Here is a 19,742-nt window from a genome sequence, read left to right as displayed (position 1 = left end):
AGACCTATTATTTGTCAACATTAAGTCTGAATTTTTAACAGATTCTTGAACTGGTGGCTCATAGCCATCAGCTTATTCCACGTTTGCACCTGTCTCATCTCCAGTAGTTTCTCCAGGACTTCCCCCTTTGCCATGAAGCTCCATGAGTTTTCCCAATTCAAGCTTGGACTTACTTCTTCAGGATCTTTGCTTTTCTGACAAACACATCATGGAGAGGAGACAAGGACTGCCAAGCCTTTTCTCTGGCTTTCCCAATGCTGTCTGGAATCAGTTTATTGACCACTTCTTTCAAGTCATTTGTCTGCATCTCTCGGGTCATCATTTCCATCATTTTCTTTCAGATTCGGCTGACCTGCTGGTGCTGAGCATAAGGGGTATTCCAAATCAGATTATTGTGTTTTTCAGTAAAACCAACACGGAATGGACAAAACAGACACCCATCAGCAGTCTTGACATCAACATGAGCCTCCATCACGGTCTGCCATTGTTTGACCGTGGAGCGCATCTTATCCCATGTAAGAGCCTTGCCAGGGAAGGTGGTTGGGTAGTGTTTGCCCTGAACATCCTCAGTAATAAGCTTCAGTTTTCTAAATGCAACCTCACGGCACCATGGCGGTCAGCAAGATATGGTAAGGATACAAAATGGTAAGGATACAGTTCTTTTGTCCACGCCCCTCTTGGCGGCCAGTCTGTTTGTCCTCAGTCTCTCAGCCATGAGGTCCTTTGGCCGTGGGCCCTTGTTCTTCACTGCTGCTCCTCAGCCCTGTCTCGTGGCTTCAGTCAGTGTTGTAGCTTCTGCTGCTTCTGCCGCCTCTACCACTTCAGGTAGGGATCTGGCGTGCACTCTGCCAGTGACTTTCTCGGTGATCAGAGAGCCTCTGTTACAAAGAACATAGCTATTAGAACCCTGTTGTTAGTTACCATGTGGTTAGTTCCAATTCCTGGCAACCCTATGTACTACAGAATGTCCCACTGCAAGTGTCACTGGTTTTGAGAACCCCCACCTGTGTTAGTCTGGGTACTTTAGAGAAAAAAATCCACAGAAACTCATGTATAAGAGAGAATTTTATATAAAGGTTGAGTGTGAATCAAGAGAACATCCCAACCTAGTGCTGCCCAAGCCCACAAGTCCAATATTAACCCATGTCCGACACCAAGCCACAAAGTCCTCCTCCACCTCACAAATCAGACACAATGATGCTGACTGCAGGAGGAAAGCCAAATCAGCGTGCGTGTAAGCATCTCAGCACTGGCAGGGGTCTCCGCACGGCTGCTCTAGCACCCAGGGCTGCATCAGGGTAAGTCCACATGGCTTCTCCTTGGGGATGTCTTGTAGGAAGTATGTCTTGCCAGCTGAATCAGGGAATTGGCTAAGGCAGCTGCACCCTGGTCTGACCATCAGAAAGCAAGAGACCCAGGAACTAGAAAGGCGAGGCTCACCGAGCCATTTATCTCTCCGCCTTTCAATTAATCCCACATATGTTTATCAGCCAGGTTGGCACAATAAACTTTAACTCACCACCTGACACAAATTCCTTGACAAGATCTCTCTTTTCTCTGTTCATCGTGATGCCACCGACTGGTCCAGGGATGAGGACTTTGATTTTCTCTGCATTGAGTTGCAACCCATATTGATGCCTGCGATCCTTGATCTTCTTCAACTAGTGCTTCCAGTCCAGGAAGAGAGAAAGTAAGTAATTTCACCTCATCCCAGAGTCTCAGCTTTCTTTTCCAGAGATGGGTTGATGTGATCCCATTCGGAACACGGAAGAAGACAAAAACCTTTGCAAAAAGTCAAACTGTAAGCAATCTGTAGACAAATTAGGTAATTTAAGAGAAAATTTTTGCAAAAGTGGCGGTTCCATGCCACGTTCCATCTTTGAGGGAGGGCTATTGTTTCCTAAGAAGCCAGGTGTGGCCTGGCCACTGACAGTGCAGTGCTGCTGAGTTGGGGAACCTCACTCACAGTGGGTTCATTAGGAAGCACAACATTTTCTCTCTCAGATTTTCTTTGACTCTTCTTTCCTTTGACCCTCCAAGGCCATCCTAACCTCTCAGTAACAGCTTGTAGAGTCTTTCTCATTACATTGACTAGCTATTCAAGAAGCACTTACATTTTGTTACCTCTCCCTCCCCCCCACCCTGCTCCCCCAGCTTCTATCTGAACACGACCAATCAAATGACCCAAGAGTCACAGCGATGAGAAGGGTAACTGCCATTACCTGACTACCTTCAGGGGTCAACCTCGGTTCTCTGTTCTAACGTTGGCTTGTCTTCGGCTGTGCTTTCTTTCTCCTGAGAATGAGCCGTGAAGGAGAATAGACGCATCGGAATGTAGGATCCTTGTTTTATTAAACAAGGTACCTGGAAAGAAAAAGAGATGAATCTGAAATTCGATGTCACTTGACCGTAGATTTAGGAAGCGGAAGGGATGTTGTTCGTGCACCTTTGTCGATGCACCTAGAAAACGATTCTGATCCTCGTGGCCACTCTGGCTAACAACTCTGATCTCGTTCGTGCTCTCCCCTACTTCATTAAAAAAAAGAAAAAAAAGAAAACAATTTCCAGGAAATTCACTGTGTGATCTGACATGGTATGATGAAGGAAGGAAGATTACAGAATCACAAGGTGTCCTGGGCAGTACCGAGGGGGGTGGGGGTGGGGATGTGAAGTAACAGGGGAGACGACTCAGTAGGTCTCAGAGACTGGAGTGCAGTATGCTGATTTTGCTCCAGTTTGCGGTTAATCCCTGTGGACACCACACCATGAGTGAAAATCTGGGCAAGGGCCATTTTTGACATTTTACCACCTTCTGCCTGAAGAAGAAGAAGATAATGGGCCCACAGTCCCCCCACGGCCAATTCCCACGGCACCCACGCACTCCAAGATTGGTACCATTCCAGAAATATGTGCGATGCTTTCTACTGCTTCTAACTTGACAAGTGCGATCCACAAATCTCTAAAGAATTCTGCTCTGCTAAATATTCAAGAGGGTGTCTGACAGAGTGATGGGGGAAAAATTAAGCAGAGACAGAACAAGAGAAAGAAAATTTACAGTTATTAGAGTTTATAAAAATGCAAAGAACTTTATACATACTGGGTCTTATTAGGGAAAACACACTGACCACATCAATTATTGAACAAATTAATCCTTATCTCCATTAAACAATCGTCTTTTAGGAAAGAAAATAATCAGCTGGTCCCCTATAATTTCCTTTATTTTATTTAAAACAGTTTTGGGATAAAGTTGTTTGGAGAAAGTATCCTTAATTCCTAGTGAGAGGAAAGCCCCACCCCTTTTTTCATGGTGTGATGATTCTAGTCTGAAAGCGATGGAGTTTCTGGAAATGGCAAGAGAGACACTTGTTGCCATGGTGACTGCTAATAGCTCTGACTCAGAGGTAGTGTTGCTATAGCAACTGCACGGAAGCCCTTGGGAAGTGGTGCAGTCTTTTTTTTTTTTTTTAAATCAGCAGAAAGAGGGGAGGAAGAGCCATTTTAGTCACTTCTTACTGCACTGCAGTGACTAAGCTTCCAGGCGCTCTCATCCTGATGAAAGATCGCGCCATTCCTATACTGATGAAGCAAATCATGTTGCGTTGCAGGATAAACATCCTCCCATAGAGCATAATAGCAAGCACACTATCTGTCTGTTAATGAATTCTAATCCTGACTGTAGCGGTTTCTGATAATACAGGTAATCTCAAGGGAGTGTCCTGAGAATCCTCAGGGCCACTGGCAATATGAGAAAATCGAAGGTCAAGCACATATCGTTCAAATCATTAAGATAACTTGCTGCATGTATGCTTCTCTTTAAGGGTGGGACCCACAGCTAGCAGAGCAGTCTGCCAGACCTGCTTTGGATGGTTTGAATTTGGGTTTGGGCTAGTAGACTGAATGCTTCCTGGCACACCCAGTTCTCATAGAAGTGACTGGCATGTGGAAGGGCCTTGCATATTATGAGTGAATGGATTAGCCTATTAGATAGTGAACAATAGTACTTATTTCTCCCTAACCCATTCCTAAGGAGTTCTGGTGGTTCCGTTTAGGTCAAGATTAAGATGCAAACCCCAAAGTTGTAAAGATTTACACCCCTCAGAAATCCTATGGAGTGGTTCTACTTTACAGGGTTATTATGAATCACAATAGATTCCAAGGCAGGTGTTTTTTTTTCATTCTTATAAATCTTGTACCATAGCAAGATCTTTGTTGGATGCAATTATACTTGGGAGATAAATGTGGAAAATAGGTCTGCTCTCTTGCAAAGCTAGTAAGTTTTGATAAGTTGAAACCTTCCTGTTTTAAGACTTCTTCCCACTTTCCAAGAGCTGACCTCCATAGGTGTGGGAGGGGGGAAACCTATTGACTCCTTAGGCAAACAGGACAGGGCCACCACCTTCCTTGGTTCATGACACATGGGAGGATGCGGATGCCTCAGTCATGGGAGCTGATGAAGCAATGGCTGGCCTGTCTCTCCACCTCAGATAAACGGACACTTGCCTCCTGTTCCTAGACCAAAGCTGCACAAGGCAGCAGTCAGCGAACTTATCAGTTATTTGATGTTCCCAGCCCATCCTCCCTGCCCCTCTGTGAATAACTTGACTGATGGGTTAATACTCTTTGCAAATCTTTGAATTATGAACCGCCTCTTTGTGGAATCCTGTCCTGCCTCGCAGGCTGTGTGCAGGGAGTGTTCTTAAGCCCATCCCTAATACAGAGCTGGGCCTTGGAGTGTCTCTACTGCAGGGACATGGCACCTAACTTTGACTATCTCCTTTGAACGTAGGTTTTCTCAATGCAGATCGAACCCTCTCAAACCTGTATATAATAAAATATAGGAGCTGTTGTCTACATTCTTGTACACCTAGGCCCTTCACGATTTCATGCAGGTGTGTGACACTCGTCTCTGAACAAGGCAGCTTGGATGTGACTTAAAAGAAGCCTCTTCCCCAACCTACAGCTTGGAGCCAGTTGAGAAGACTGTCCTCACTACTGAAGCTGGACACGAACCTGAGCAGAGGGCACTCTTGGCTGACCCTTGAGACTGGCTTCGGTCAGATTTAGTCAAAGCTCAGCCGCCTCCTGATTCTGTTTCCCTTCCATGGACTCTTGGGCTAGAGTGTTCAGTCTACCGCAAAATTCTCTTGAGAGATGGAGTAGTCTTGTTCATTTTTGTGTATTACACATGGTGGTTTTCTATAGTAGGAACTCAGCAAAATCATGTTAAAAAAAGTAAATTACATCTTTTCTCATGTAACTTATATTTTTTTAAATGATGAATTTGAATTGTGGTAAAGAGTCTATAGCATGTAATTTTGTTATTTTAACCATATGTAAGTGTCGACGTCAATGACAGTAACATTCTCCATATTGTACAGACCCACCACTATTTACTTCCAAAGCATTTTCATCCCCCCAAATAGAAACTCAATATCCAATAAACTATTCATTCTCCTCATCTCCTCTATGTCCAAGCCTCCACTCCCTAGTCACTACTGATAGGTTTTTCTTTATGCTTTGTCTAATTCTAGATATTTCATAAAATGCCTGTCTTCTCGTGATTGATTGAACTCACTCAGTACAATATTTTCAGTGAATGAGTTGATATGACTCTTTTAGCCAAGCCGTTGAAACTTCCACCAAATGACCGGGTGGGACTATGCAACTGTTAGATGTTTGTCATCCACCAAGGGGAAAAGATGGCTTACTAATGAATGAAGGAGATACATGACATCCCTGGGGTGGGATATGGCAAATAAGGCATATGCAACCCAATTGTGGGGATGTGTCCATTTTGCCATCCCACTAGACTTAAAAGGAGATAAGACAGAGGTGAGAAGGGGTGATGTCACTACAATCAAAGACGAGCTAAGAGTGAAACAAGTCCTTTGGCCGCAGGACCAACATCATAAGACAGAGTGGGAGGTGGGGACAGGGAGCAAGACCACTGAGTGCCTTTGGACAGGAGGCTTGCTGGTGGAGTGAGCTGCATCTAGCCACTTAATTGGTGGGAGTGGGAGACTAAAGTTGCCCACTGATGGAGCTAGAGTGGAGTCCCTTCAGGATGATTGCTTACTGGTGGAGTGGGCTCTTAATTGGCAGAGTTATACTTGCCCAAACAGGGAAGAGGCTAAGGGACCACAGGGCTGAGAGGCCAAGAGGCAAAAGAACTCTGTAAAACTTGTTCATATAGACCAAAGAGTCAAGCACCTGGGCATGACTGTGGATATGGCTGAGAAGAGGCTGCCCTGACCCAAGAACTATATCATGAGTGCTCATGATCCTGAATTATAACACTTGCTTTCTTAATAAACACCATAATCGTGAGTATTATCTGTGTAAGTTCTGTGTGGCCATTGCAATGGATTATGGACTCTGGAAGAAAGGTAGAGAGTGCTTTGGGAGAAGTGGCTGGTGTCAGCATTTGTAAAGGGGTAGAGAGTGAAGGTATACCTTGCCTTCATCTGATAAGAATCAGCCTGAGCCAGAAGATGGTATTGGGCTTTTTTCTCCTCCTTCTCCCTGGTGAAGTTAGAGGAGACCAGGCACCACCTCCATGCCATTGTAGATAGCCTGTATCACCACCCCATTTCTCTGTATTGTTGAATGATATTCTATTATAGTGGGACTGCCAAGTGCTTGACAATGAACTGAAAGCTAATTCAAGACAACACTCAGAGGCACCTTGGAAAAAAGATTGGTGATTTACTCCTGAAATATCACAACCATGAAATCCCTTTGGAATTCAGTTAGATTCTGCAACACAGATGGCCACCAGGAGCCAGACTCGATTCGATGGCAACTGGTTTTTGTTTTGATATGAATAGGAGATGTTGTTGATCCGATGATGGATATTTGGCTTGTTCCCATGATTTGGCTCTTGTGAAAATGATGCCGTGGATATAAAGACTTTGGGGTATATGCCCAAGAAAGAAACTGCTGCCATTGTTAATTCTATGTTTAGTATTTTGAGAAAACTGTTTTAACATTGGTTGCACCATTTTCTAGTCTCACAAGTAATGTGGGAGTTTTACAATTTCTGCCATTCCTCACTGATAATTGCTTCCATCTATCTATCTATCTATCTATCTATCTATCTATCTATCTATCTGTCTGTCTGTCTGTCTGTCTGTCTGTCTGTCTGTCTGTCTGTCTATCTATCTATCATCTATCCATTTACCCAATTCCTTTCTTCTTTCCTTCCTTGCCTTAACTTGCTCTGCCCAACCCTACTGTTTGGCCTGGGAACACCTACCAACTCCACCTTTGTAACACAGCAATGGCACATACTACTTCAGAAAAGGGACACCGTTCACATACCTGGTGACTTTCCCAGTATACATCTCCTTGATGGCCTGGGCCATTTCCTGGGTGTTCTTAAAATGGACCCAAAGATTTGATCCTCTTACTTTGCATGATTTTGGGGGGTTTCTGGGTCATGTGAGCAGGGAACCATGTTGCCATTATCATCTCTGGTCACTGCGGGAAGAAGCTATTTTCGTTTTAGACAATAGAAATCCTACCAGGCGGAAAAGCCTTGGGAAATATTGCTGTTGTTCTCAGGGGCCATGGACTTGGTTCTGACTCATAGCGACCCTGTGTACAACAGAACAAAACACGAACATTGGTTGATTGTGGTTCCTAGCAAGAAGAAATTAGTGGACAACGTCAATCATTTCTCCATCACGATGTTATTTACCTATTGGGCCCGTGTGAGGATTTTAGTCTTCTTTGCATTGACTCATGATCCTTGATCTTTATCAGCAAGTGCTTCAAGTCTTTTTTAGATTCAGCAAGCAAGGTCATGCTCTTTGCAAATCTCAAGTTTTCCATCAGTATTCCTGTGTCACATTCTTTTTCATATAATCTATATCCTCTAATTATTTGTTCAGCATCCAGATTGAAGGCATATAGTGAGAGGATGCAACCCTGACACACACCTGTCCTGATGTTAAACCATGCGGTATTCCTTTGTTTTAGATGCGAAGCCGCCTCTTGATCCATGTACAAGTTCCACAGGAGCACAATGAAGTGTTCTGGAATCCCCATTCTGCTCAAGGTTCTCCGTAGTTTATCATGATCCCACACAGTCCGGCGTGTTGGCAGAGTTAATACAACCCAAGTAAATACCCTTCTGGCAGTCTCTGCTTTCAGCCAAGATCCCTCTGACATCAGCCATGAGATCCCTTGGTCCACAACCTCTTCTGAATCTGACCGATACAAATGGCTAACACACTCAGGTACAAAGCGGCAGGTGGTGGTTTGATTTTACCCAGAGACATCTCAGAAGAAAGCCGTGTCAATCAATTAGTGAAAAGCAGCCATAGAAAACTGTGTGAGGCTCAGTTTTATGCTGAGCCTTTGGCTGTCATCGTGAGTCAGATGCAACTCATGGCAACCTGCCAGTGGCCACGACGTAATGTCATAGCTTTGAGCTGCATTTTTCCGCTGTAATTTGCCTTTTGATTGGTTTATTTCTCCCTACCTCTTAAAGTAGTGACTATGCAAAAGTAGTTTATATGAAGCAACAACAATAACAACAAACACCACATTCTGATGGTTGGCATTATGGGAGCACTGTGTTCAGTTTGGGGGGAGAGCAAGGAAGGGGGAGGGGCTCTGAGTGATAGGAAGCTTCCGTGGTGTAATCACACACTATGGAAGCAGCTTCTTGTCTGCCCCCCCGAAAGGACCATAGCAGGTCCTGTAGATCTAGGAAATGTTTGTGGAATGAATGATGGCTTTATTTTGAACCCGTAAATTTTTCCTGTGGACTGATTATCATGAACTCTCATGCTTTTCTATCTGCTTATTGTTCCTTGCACAGCTGGAAATTGCAAAAAAAAAAGTTAGCTATATGCTAATGAATAATCCAAATCAATCCCTTCGTAGGAGAGTACTGAAGATAGATACTCGCTTAAAATGAAAAGCCTTCCACAAGCGGTTTGCTGGGGTGATTCTTTTTCTGAGGTATTCGACTGTACCGTAAACATTTGAAAATGCCAATAACCTCTCACTTCCCGTCTTGATATTCCATATTCTCCTTTGACACCCGTTCAGTCATTTCTGGATTTTTCGGGCATTTGGTAAGGCTGCTTCCTCTTTTTTCTTCCCTTAGTTGGGAAATTTTAAACATGAATGGGAAGTTGATTTGAAATATGTGTGTTTAGTATGATTCCTTTAAACTAGGTTTCCGTTGCAAAACAGCATCTTGATAGTGATTTTTAATAAAGTGCTGAATGTACTCATTCCAAAATGTTTAGGAAGGAATGGAAAAACTGAATATTCATAGTGACATTTAAAAGAGTGGTGAGTAGTCAACCTATTGGTCAAACCTGAAGGTATTTCAATGAAACTATATCATCTTTGGGAGTCCTGGTAGGAGGTTATATGATGGGCTCCTAACTGCAGGGTTCAGTAGTTTAAATCTACCAGCTGCTTTGCAGACAAAAGAGGAGGATTTCCAATCCTGTAATGATTTACAGGCTCAGAAACCCACAGGGACAATTCTGTACTGGGTTATAGGGTCACCAGGAATCATAATCCAATTGATGACAATGTGGTTCAAGAAAGAGTCTTGATGGAATTTTAAAAGTGACTTACCTTTATTATGCCAAACCAAAAATGTTTAGGAAGACCTTCCATTCACCCCACCCTGTGGTTTGCTTTTTGGTACAGAAATGAGAGCTCTGTTTTAAATTTTAAAAAGTTGGCAGCTCTCTCTGCATACTCCCTGTTTGGAACAGTCAAACTTTTCTTTCCCTTCTCTGCAACCAGTATTTAATACCCACTTAGAAACCTGCAGCACACAGAACAGAACGAGAGAGGTGATCTGGAGATGGAACATGGTAGCCTAAGAAGTTGGGTCTGGGCAAGGAAAACAGGGGCAAACAATGATAGGGTGGCTGCTTGGTGATGGTGTATACAAGTTCCACCTATTACATGACAGGAAGCCAGAAAAAAGACCGTTTCAGCCTGATAGAAGTTTGTGAGAATCCAAATCAAGTAGTTGTAGTTATCAGCCCAGATCAGAGGATCCAGACAGTGCTTATGCAGATAGGGAGTGGGAGTCAGCATGGTAACTATGCAGACGTACTCCAGAAAAAGAGAAATAAATTAGGAGACTCAAAAACATCCCTTTGAAGATCTAGAAAGACTGAAAAGGGAATTTTAGAAAATTGGCATCCTAAGGAAAAAAAATATAAGAATGCCTAAACACTAGGTAAGAGAAACACAAAGCATCATGGGATAGAATGCAAAGGAAGATGAATGAGATACTATTAAATATTTGTCTAACATTGTGCTAACCCAATGGACTGATATAAATCACGTGAATCTATGAAAAATACATTAAAGTCAAAACAATATACAGTAAACTGTTAACCAAGGATCTAAGAAAATGATACAGATGGTTTTACTGTGGGCAGTCAGGAAAGGTGAGATCAATATTGAATGGAATCATCGAAGGGGTGTGGAAGAACTGGTTTCGTGACTGAGAAATGGGAATCGAATTCCAGGAAGGGAGAACGTCATGAGCACAAGCTTTTACTTGTTTTGGACAAATGGCTTCTTCCTCGAAGTGCCCTTTGATGATCTTATTCTCTCAATCAAGTTCATTAGTTTAGCATTACACATTCTGGCGACATTTTTTGGCCAATTCTACCTTTACAAGACTTTTCTCGAACCCTTTATGAAGTTGAGTTCATCATTTATCTCTAGGTCATGGAGATAAATGCTCAGATATTATAAGCCATGTAACCTTGAACATTTTGTAGGCAATCTACTTTCACAATGATTGTATGATAGACAGGGATGACAATAACCTTTTCATTTTACAGGGGAGAATATGAAAAGGTTAAATGACTTTTCTTTTAGAGACCTAGAATGTGACAGAGGTTAGGGCTTGCACCAAAGAACTTTGATTCCCTGTTTATTTCTTTCTTTTAAACCTATGTACGTGCCCAAGGAATAAGAACAAAGGAAGAGAAAGGTGGTGGGGATGAACAAGAAAAGATGTTTTAAGGTTTAAAAAGGAGCCTAATATTGTTGATTTGGACAGATTAGAACCATAAGTAATTAGAAACAAAGTACATAAACAATGAGAGTTGGTGATAAGGCAAACATTTTAACGACACTCTTCACAAAGGCAAACTATGCCTGTTGGCTAAGACATGTCATAAAAGAAAAATAAAGAATAGTTCTTATGATGTGGCCCTATTCTATATTTACCTTCATGAAGAGATCACTGAAGATATGGGTCCCTTAACAAAGCACAGTGAACAAAGTCAGATGGCGTCCTGAGATTGGCCAGGATAACATTTGGGGTCTTAAAGTTTTGTCTTACAACAAGCAGCCATCAAATGAATGTCATGAAATGACAGCTAAGTTCATACAGAAAAAGTACTCTAGCCTGCATGATCCAAGGATCTTAAATAATAAAATTCCAGACTGGATGAGGGAACTGTATTAGAGCTTAAATTCTGAGCACCCAGGTGCAGAAGGCTACAGATGACAATGGAATCTGAGAGTCCATTTGCTGTGTCCCCATATGGATGAAGCTTTTCTTGAATGCCCTCCTGACCATGGATCAAGGACACAAATCACCTCTGACAGAGTGTACTGAAAAATGGATTAATGCACATATAATTACATTAAAATGTCACACCTTCTCTTATGCTATCCCTTTTGACCCATTTTAAATTTGTTCTAGTTTCTATTATTTCTGATTTCTTTTTGATTGAGGTTTGCCTCTATTTTACTTTGCTATGGTTGTTGCTTTAGTATGTGTTGTGTGGGTGTGTTTCTTTATATGAAATCCAAGACAGGAAAATCAATAAAGACAGTAATTGGATTAATGGTTGCTTAGGGTTATAGCAGGGGAGGTGTGGGGGGATATGAGGAACTAATAGTAATAAGAATAAGAATGAAGAAAATATGCTAAAATTGATTATGAAATTGTATGATATGTGAATGATATGTCAATAAAACTTAAAATATTAAAAAGGTATATAGGGTATAGAACACTGACGTTGAGAATTATGTTATGCCAATTGACCATAGTGTCCTCTAATATGATGGCCCTGATTTTTTGGGCCCCAAACTCTTTCCCTCAAAAGTGTTTGATTATATCCAGCACATTTTCATAACTTTACGCTCTATATGTGCTACCATTCGTGGATATATTTACATGGCAAATATACATATACAAATATCTTCTGTCAAATCTATATATGCTTGTGGGCATATTTCCAAGCTCTCACCCACATATATAGCATTTTGATTTTCAGATGAATTTTCTATTGTTTTAATCTGAAGCCTTCCTCCCCAAGTTTTAATGACGTCTAGCTTTAGGAATTATTGTGTGTTTTTTTGGATGCCCTGAACACCATGCCCATTTACTATTCTGTTTATTGTACAATGTTGGTAACTCCAGGGGGCACTTCTACATGAAAACATTTTAGTAATTTTATTTCTTCTATTTGAAAGGTGTGTTCGGACTCCCAGGTAGAGCTCTGAAAGACGGAGGATCAGTAACTGATAACATCGTACTCATTACCTGTGCCGGCTTGCAGAGATAAACTCAGGCACATCTTCAAATAGAATAGTTAGAAAACGACATGCATTTTAATCTTGCTTTGTTTTACCCAGAGAATTCTTATCCAAGCTGCAGGAACTGGCATCATGGACAGCATTTTAGATTTGGAGAGAAGCAGGCTGCTGTTAGATGCATATGACTTTTCAGGCTTATCTCATATCCCACCTTGTCTGACCCGTTCCCTGCCAGAAACATAAGTCTGAACCCTAGGCACACTTGGCAACCCTCTCATTATTTTAATGTGTTTGGGATATACATAATAAGATGTCTGATTTTCCTCTTTCCCATTGAATTAACACTAATTGGCAGTAACTGTCTAGCTGTTAGTGCTCTGAATGGCCCTCAGCCCTAAAAGCTCTCCAATTTTCCGGATGTTTGTGGGAGAAAGCCTTCCGTCGAGACACAAAGACACGAGCGCATGTTCTTGAGTTCAAAGACATTGGCTCCAGTGGTTCTCTCTACACCATTTAACAGGATAACTCAAAGAACACTTTGGAGTTAATATTAGTTTCACTTGATCTTTAGGTGTCTCTCATTTAATCTTTGCTTTTTGTCTAGGACCCTCCCTTAATAATCCATTTTCTTTAAATTCTGTTCATGCCTTCAAGTTCTGGTTCCATTCAAAAGAAGGATTGTCTTGAACTGTGGAATGACATGGCATATGTAGTAACTTCCAAGTCATAATAAATTAAAAAAACAACAACACACCATAGATCCAGGAATGGGTTTGGGGCTAACACTAAATCCTATCTTCAATTTAAGAAGAATTCATTCTTACATCATGACCCTACTCCATACTCACCCCCAGGAAGGGAACACAGAAGATATGGGTTCTATAGTAAAATGTGGTAAAGAAGTTAGATGGTGCCCGGCTATGAGATAAAATAGTATCTGGGGTCTTAAAAGCTTGTCTCCAAACAAGTAGCCATCTAAGTGAGATGTTAACTAAGTCCACATGGAAGAAGCACACCATCATCAGTCACCAAAGGATTGTAATCCATGTAATCCAAACTCGAGAAATTGTGAGAATCCGGTTTGCAGAAGTCTAGGGAGGACAGTGGGAGCCCAAGATGCATTTGTGGGAACTCCATAGGAAATACACCTCCACACTTGAGGGAGGGGTGGGAAGTGGTGACTAAACACAGTGCATTGGAGAGATGAGTATAGAAGATCAAAGGCATAAATCTGTCTTGAGCAATTAAAATTCTGTCAGTTGATCCCCCTCTGATGTATGCTGGCTCTGATCTGCTTTTCAACATTTTCTGTATTTTTGTTTTGTTTGTGTTTGTTCACGGTAGGATGTACTTCAGAGGTGTCCTGTCATTGGAGGTCACCCTCTTGAAGTTGCGTTCTATGTTTTTCTATTTTTTGGTATATGAAACTCATGACTGATGAACCTATAGGGACAGCAAGTGGAATAGTTTCGGGGGCGGGGGGTACATTTGTGGTGGTGGTGGGGGTAAAAGGGAGACGATGTCAAGGAGTCCAGGAAGAGAAAAGAATGTTTGGAAACTGAAGGTGGTAGCAATTGTACCTTTCTGCTTGATATGATTGAACTATGCCATTCTATATATATGTTAATTCCCAATTAATAATAAAATTTTTTTAAAAAGAAAGAAAAGAGGATTGCCATCTCTCTGAATCAGTGATTCTTGACCATAGAGGTAAAATATCCTCGTGAGTCCAATGCTATGAAAGATCAAATGATTTATTCCTTCTAACAGGTAAACTAGCTCATCCTCCCCATGATTGACTTTTCCAGAATATATATTTGAGAATAACCCCATAATAGGCATTTCTACTTGTTTGCATTTATATACCCTCTGCTTAAGCAGGGAGGCAAGGAGATTGCAGAGAGGGGAGTGAAGATTTGTGTGCACTAGGCAGACCACCATAGATGTGTCTCCTGGAGTGTGGCACACCTGTGCCTCTCATTCATCACACGTGTCGGTGCGCAGAAGGCTGAGAATGGCTCCTTTAGATTAAAGAACTTCTCTGCTCAACAGGGGCCTTTTTTTTTTGGATAGGTAAAGAATTATTTCTTTTCAGTCTAAATACATCTTACTGAAGTTTAAATCAGAATCTATATAAAATATATATTCCCAGATATGGCAAAACGTCAATTATATTATATATGGTAAAACTTCACTGACTTTATCTTCATAGTTTGGCATTCAATAAGCCTTTATGTTTTAATAAGCTCAAATTTTCATATCAAATTTTATCATTTTAATGATTGGTTCCTCACACGAATGGCATCAATTATGGACTAGGGTTCATGTCATGGTACAGACACTAACAATTTACTGTCGCTTTGACAAACCACTTAGATTCAATAGTTCTCAATTTCTTTATCTGTGAATTATGGTGCTTGCACTGTGTCAGTGCCTGCCAAAAACGGTTTTATAAATCTTAAAGGATAACATTCTTTTAAAAGGTAAGATCATGACTCTCATACTAATAGAAAATGAACGTGCTAGAGGCTTTTATTTAGCTCTTTCATTAGTGAAACAGTAGGATTCTACAACTAATCTCAAGGAAAATTCAAACAATACATGCATAATAATAATGTAGGAAATCAATTTATAAACAGATACAAAGGTTCAATATCCATAGGGCAATAGTTTACAAGAAAACAATTGTCTTTCTGTAGACAAATTCACTTGCATTCCTGTAAGTTTTCTGTAACTTACAGACTTAAAATACTCCCTGACAATAAAGGGTATAGGCCCCTCTAAAATTTAGTAGGCAGGAAAGTGGTGCTCACCAGAATGCTCAGTAGTCAATTTTTGTCCATTTCAGAGGACATTACAGCTCTTTTTGACCTAAGTATTAGAATTCTTTGTTTCAAATAGAATCTCAATTTAGAACATGGACAGAAACATATCATTTTTGAAGGGAGCGCACGGAGTCTGGACCAGGGTTTCCCCTCTTCCTTCAGAGAGCATGCATTCAGACAGTCGGGGAACTATGTGGATCCCAGTTGGGGGAAACGAGCAGATGAGTTTGAAAGTACTTGCTGCAAGTGTTGGTTAGCCTTACAACCACCTCCTTCCCTTTCTTGTCAGAGTACCTGTGCCCACATACTATGCCCATGTCTCCATCCATTACACACACACACACACACACACACACACACACACACACACTTCTATCTTAGGCAACAGAAGCACTCATTTTAGGACTCTTGCAGGTCTTTCCAAATTTGAAGCTCCAAAGTTGCTCATGATTGTGGAAACATCCAGCTCTGAGTTTCATAGACTGATTGCACATTATTTGAAAGACCACGCTCTGCTTGGCTAAATAGTCTTCACCATGAGAACCTGTCTGAGAGCGCTCTTAAAAATAAGGTGTATGTATATGTATGGATTGTGATAAGAGTTGTATGAGCCCCTAATAAAATGTTTTAAAAAAATAAAGTGTAAACATATCAGTTGGGATTTAGTATGGTTCCATCATTGTTATTAATGCATTCAGTTTCTTAATTTTGAAAAACAAGACCATATTTTAAATGCCTCGGGGAAAGAGCACTAAAATAGCTCCATAAACTCTGAGACCACGTGACTCTGCTCTTTATTTCTCTTTCAAGCTATGCTGACTGTGGAAGTGTGCTGTCATGTGCAAATGGTGACGAGCTTCCTTTCGAATTTTGATTTCAACCCAGTTGCCCGTCAGTACGGTTTTCAGTACTCTGACCTCGACCTTGATTGTGGGCAGGAAATGGGGGTGAACGCCTTGCCTTAGGAAGCCTCTGTGACCAGTGACAAAATGTTTATTTCTGGAAACCTAGCCCCTTGTGAGTAATTATCATCCAATGATTTGATATTCTCTGGCTCCAATTCCTTCGGTTGGGATTCTTTCCCTTTCACTTGTTTCTTGGGTGTTGCTACTTGGTTCTCGTCACTGTATCACCCAATGAACGATATCTACTGTGTTCAGATGACGGTCGACTAGGCTTGACTGTTTAGCTGAATCCAACATGCCCTCCAATATCTATTTCCTTGCCTTCTTTAAGCTTGTCTACAAACTCTCTACTTCTGTGTCATTCTGCTGTCCCAAACCTGATCTCGCTTCTTTTCTATCATCTAACACAGGATTTGAGGCACTGAAATAAGCCTCAATATGACCTAGTGATATCCTACTGATTGCTTTCCCATCCGAAAACTCTCTTCTTCCTCCCCAATCCCAACCATCTTCACAGTTACATGGGGCATTGTCGTGAGGACTATGATTTTTAAAGCTCTATTAAATGCAATAGTTCAGTTCAACTAGTTATACTCCTTGCTTTCTTATCTTCCCTGATTCGATCTCTTGATTAGGACAGAAGTGTAGACCAAAGAGACAACCTGATAAAATAACTAATTTTTACTTAATAAGAACTATGTACCAGGTACTATAGTAAAAAGGTAAAGTTCTTCCTTATTCTTCACATATCCCTCTGAAACAGATTCTATTTTACCCCCATTTTACAGTGAGGAGAGAGGAGAAAGTCCCCAAGATCACCCAGCTAGTAATCTTTGAATCCACCCTTACTAATTCCAGAGCTCACTGAACTCTACTTCCCCCTACGATACCACACTAACATCACAATGCAAACACATGACAACTTGAGTCATTGGCGTTTCGGCACAGGTACATTAGTCTATGCTAACAGTGTTCACAACCACATCATTATTTACAAGAGACAGCTGGGGAAATAAAGTCGGGGGGTGGGGGAAGTATCAGAAAGTCGTGCTGAGGGCACCAGTAGTTGATCACAAAACCAACTATGTCCTTTTCCCCACTCTCTAGTTTCCCATTTTCTCCTTTGTTAAATGAGACAGTTGTACTAAATAGGCTCTAAGATTTCTTCTAAAATTCCGGCTGTTTGCTTCTTTAACACTGCCTTTGGCTCAATCCTGACTCCTAGCGACCCTAAAGGATGGAATAGAGCGGTCACTTTTGGGGGTTCCAGTGCTGCAATTCCTTATGGGAACAGAAAGCCTCCTCTTGCTCCTGTGGAGCAAGCCCTGACCCTGACCTTGCAGTGAGCAGCCCACAACACCACTGCAGAAGCTCTTTGCTTCCCTAGGAGCCCCGGACACCCCAGACAGTAAAACCACAGCTCTGTCAAAGAGAGTTATGACAACACCACACACAGGTTAGACTGCCAGGGTGATTTGTTATTCAAATCTGCTCGGCACACACTCATCCTCTTGCCTTCTCCGGCTCTCTATCATGGAAACTGCTGAGTGCATCAGCAGAGAACCAGGGCGGGGTGGGCAGCCGTGTCATTGCCTAGCACTGCTGCCACCGCAGTAGCAGGTGAAAGCAGTCCACTGTCGGGCCCATCAGTCAGCATCGACACACCAGTCTACACCCATGTGGGAAAAGTGGGGGAGAAGAGATAAGTCTCCAAGCAGCTGCTGTAGTGTGCCTGAAAGCAAAACAAAAAAACACCACCGTGCAAGCTGGAAATCTGGAAAATATGCTGCTAAGATGCCTTGGATCACAGCTTCAGCTTGACGGAGGGAGGCCTGTCTGGGTACTGTTGGGCCACAAGAGGAATCAAGAATGGGGGTGTCGGGACATCTGTTATTTTGTCTGCCTGGCTCCCCTTCCTTTTGTTGACTGCTTCTATACCACTCCAAGGGATTTCGAGGTGGCTGTCTCTCCTGCTGGAGGGGGAGGGAAAGTGACTCAAATTGACCAATTGGATTACTTGCATCCTCAGGCCAGGGCCCAAAGGCTCTGCGATGAGAGTTGGGCCTGAGACCTCAATTGGGCCAGTCAACTGTCCTTCTAGTGTTACAAGCAGAGAAAGAAGATCTCTGTAGAAAGAAGAGATCAAATATAATTGACATAAAATAAAATTTTACTGTTCAGAGGACCATCACTGTGACCCAATACCCCAATGCCAGTGAATCAGTTCTGAATTTCTCCCCTGGGTGTGCTGGTGGGTTTGAACCACTGACTTTGTGCTTAGCAGTTCAACACTTAACCAGTTGTGCCACCAGCACCTAATTTAGGTGAGTAGTTCCATGAATTTTGATCAATATATAAGGTTAGGCAATACCACAATCAAGATATAGAATATTTCCATTACACCAGAAAGTTCCCACAAACCACTTTGGAGTCATTCCCAGTTTTCTGTTTATATCATTTTCATAATGCCATGCGAATGGATTCATGAAGTAATGTACTTTTTTGAGCTTCTTTCCCTCAGTTTAATGCATTTAAGACCCAACCATGTTTTTACAACTCTCACTAGTTTGTCTCTTTTTATTGCTAAGGAGTATTTCATTCTATAATAATTTATTTATCCATTTACCTGTTCATTCGTATGTGGGCAGCTTCAAGTTTGGGATGATGTGGTAGTTACATAATCTGGTGTCAATTTGAGGATTAAAAGTGTAGGCGTGGAGTCTGTCCTGTCAATCGTGATATAGCCAATGAGGCCTCTGTGTGGGTGTGGTGTTCTCCTGAGGATTCTGGGAACTCGTGGATTTCGTTCTTGGAGGTAGGAGAACCTCTCTCTCTCTGCTCACTCCCTGAGAGATGCTCTACTGACGAGAGGGCTTGCCGCTATGCCCTGAGAGCTGAAGAACCCACATGGACCTACCCTGATGCAACCAGACCTCTGGAGCTAGAGAAACCACATAGAAACTCCTGCTAGCACTGAGATGCTTACAATGCCACTGGATCCACAAGACTTCCAACCCACCGGCCTGTGATCCTTCTGAATTCAGCATCACTGCATGTATTTCGTGAGTCTGAAGAGGATTTTATAGATTGGCTCTACATTAACACATGGGCTAACATTGGACTTATGAACTTGATCTGGACTGGGCTGGGATGTTTTCTCAATATTCAGTTGCTCTTGTATATAAACCTCTTTCTTATATACATATGAGTGTCTATGGATTTTTTTCTTTAGTCTACCCAGACTAACACGGACGATTATTGACTAAAGCCACAAGAGTTTTCGGCAGGTTTTTATTTGGATGTACATATTAGAAAGAAAGAAACTTAACCCCCATTGCTGTCAAATCATTTCTATAGAGTAAAACTGACCTATAGGGTTTCCAATGCTTCCGTCTTTACAAACTCAGTGACCCACAATGAGATATTGTGGAGAGGTGAAGTTGCTTAAATACGGCTCTTCTAT

The sequence above is a fragment of the Tenrec ecaudatus genome, chromosome 2, assembly GCF_050624435.1.
Source record: "Tenrec ecaudatus isolate mTenEca1 chromosome 2, mTenEca1.hap1, whole genome shotgun sequence".
Classification (NCBI taxonomy): Eukaryota; Metazoa; Chordata; class Mammalia; order Afrosoricida; family Tenrecidae; genus Tenrec; species Tenrec ecaudatus.
Note: the sequence above shows the minus strand (reverse complement) of the source record.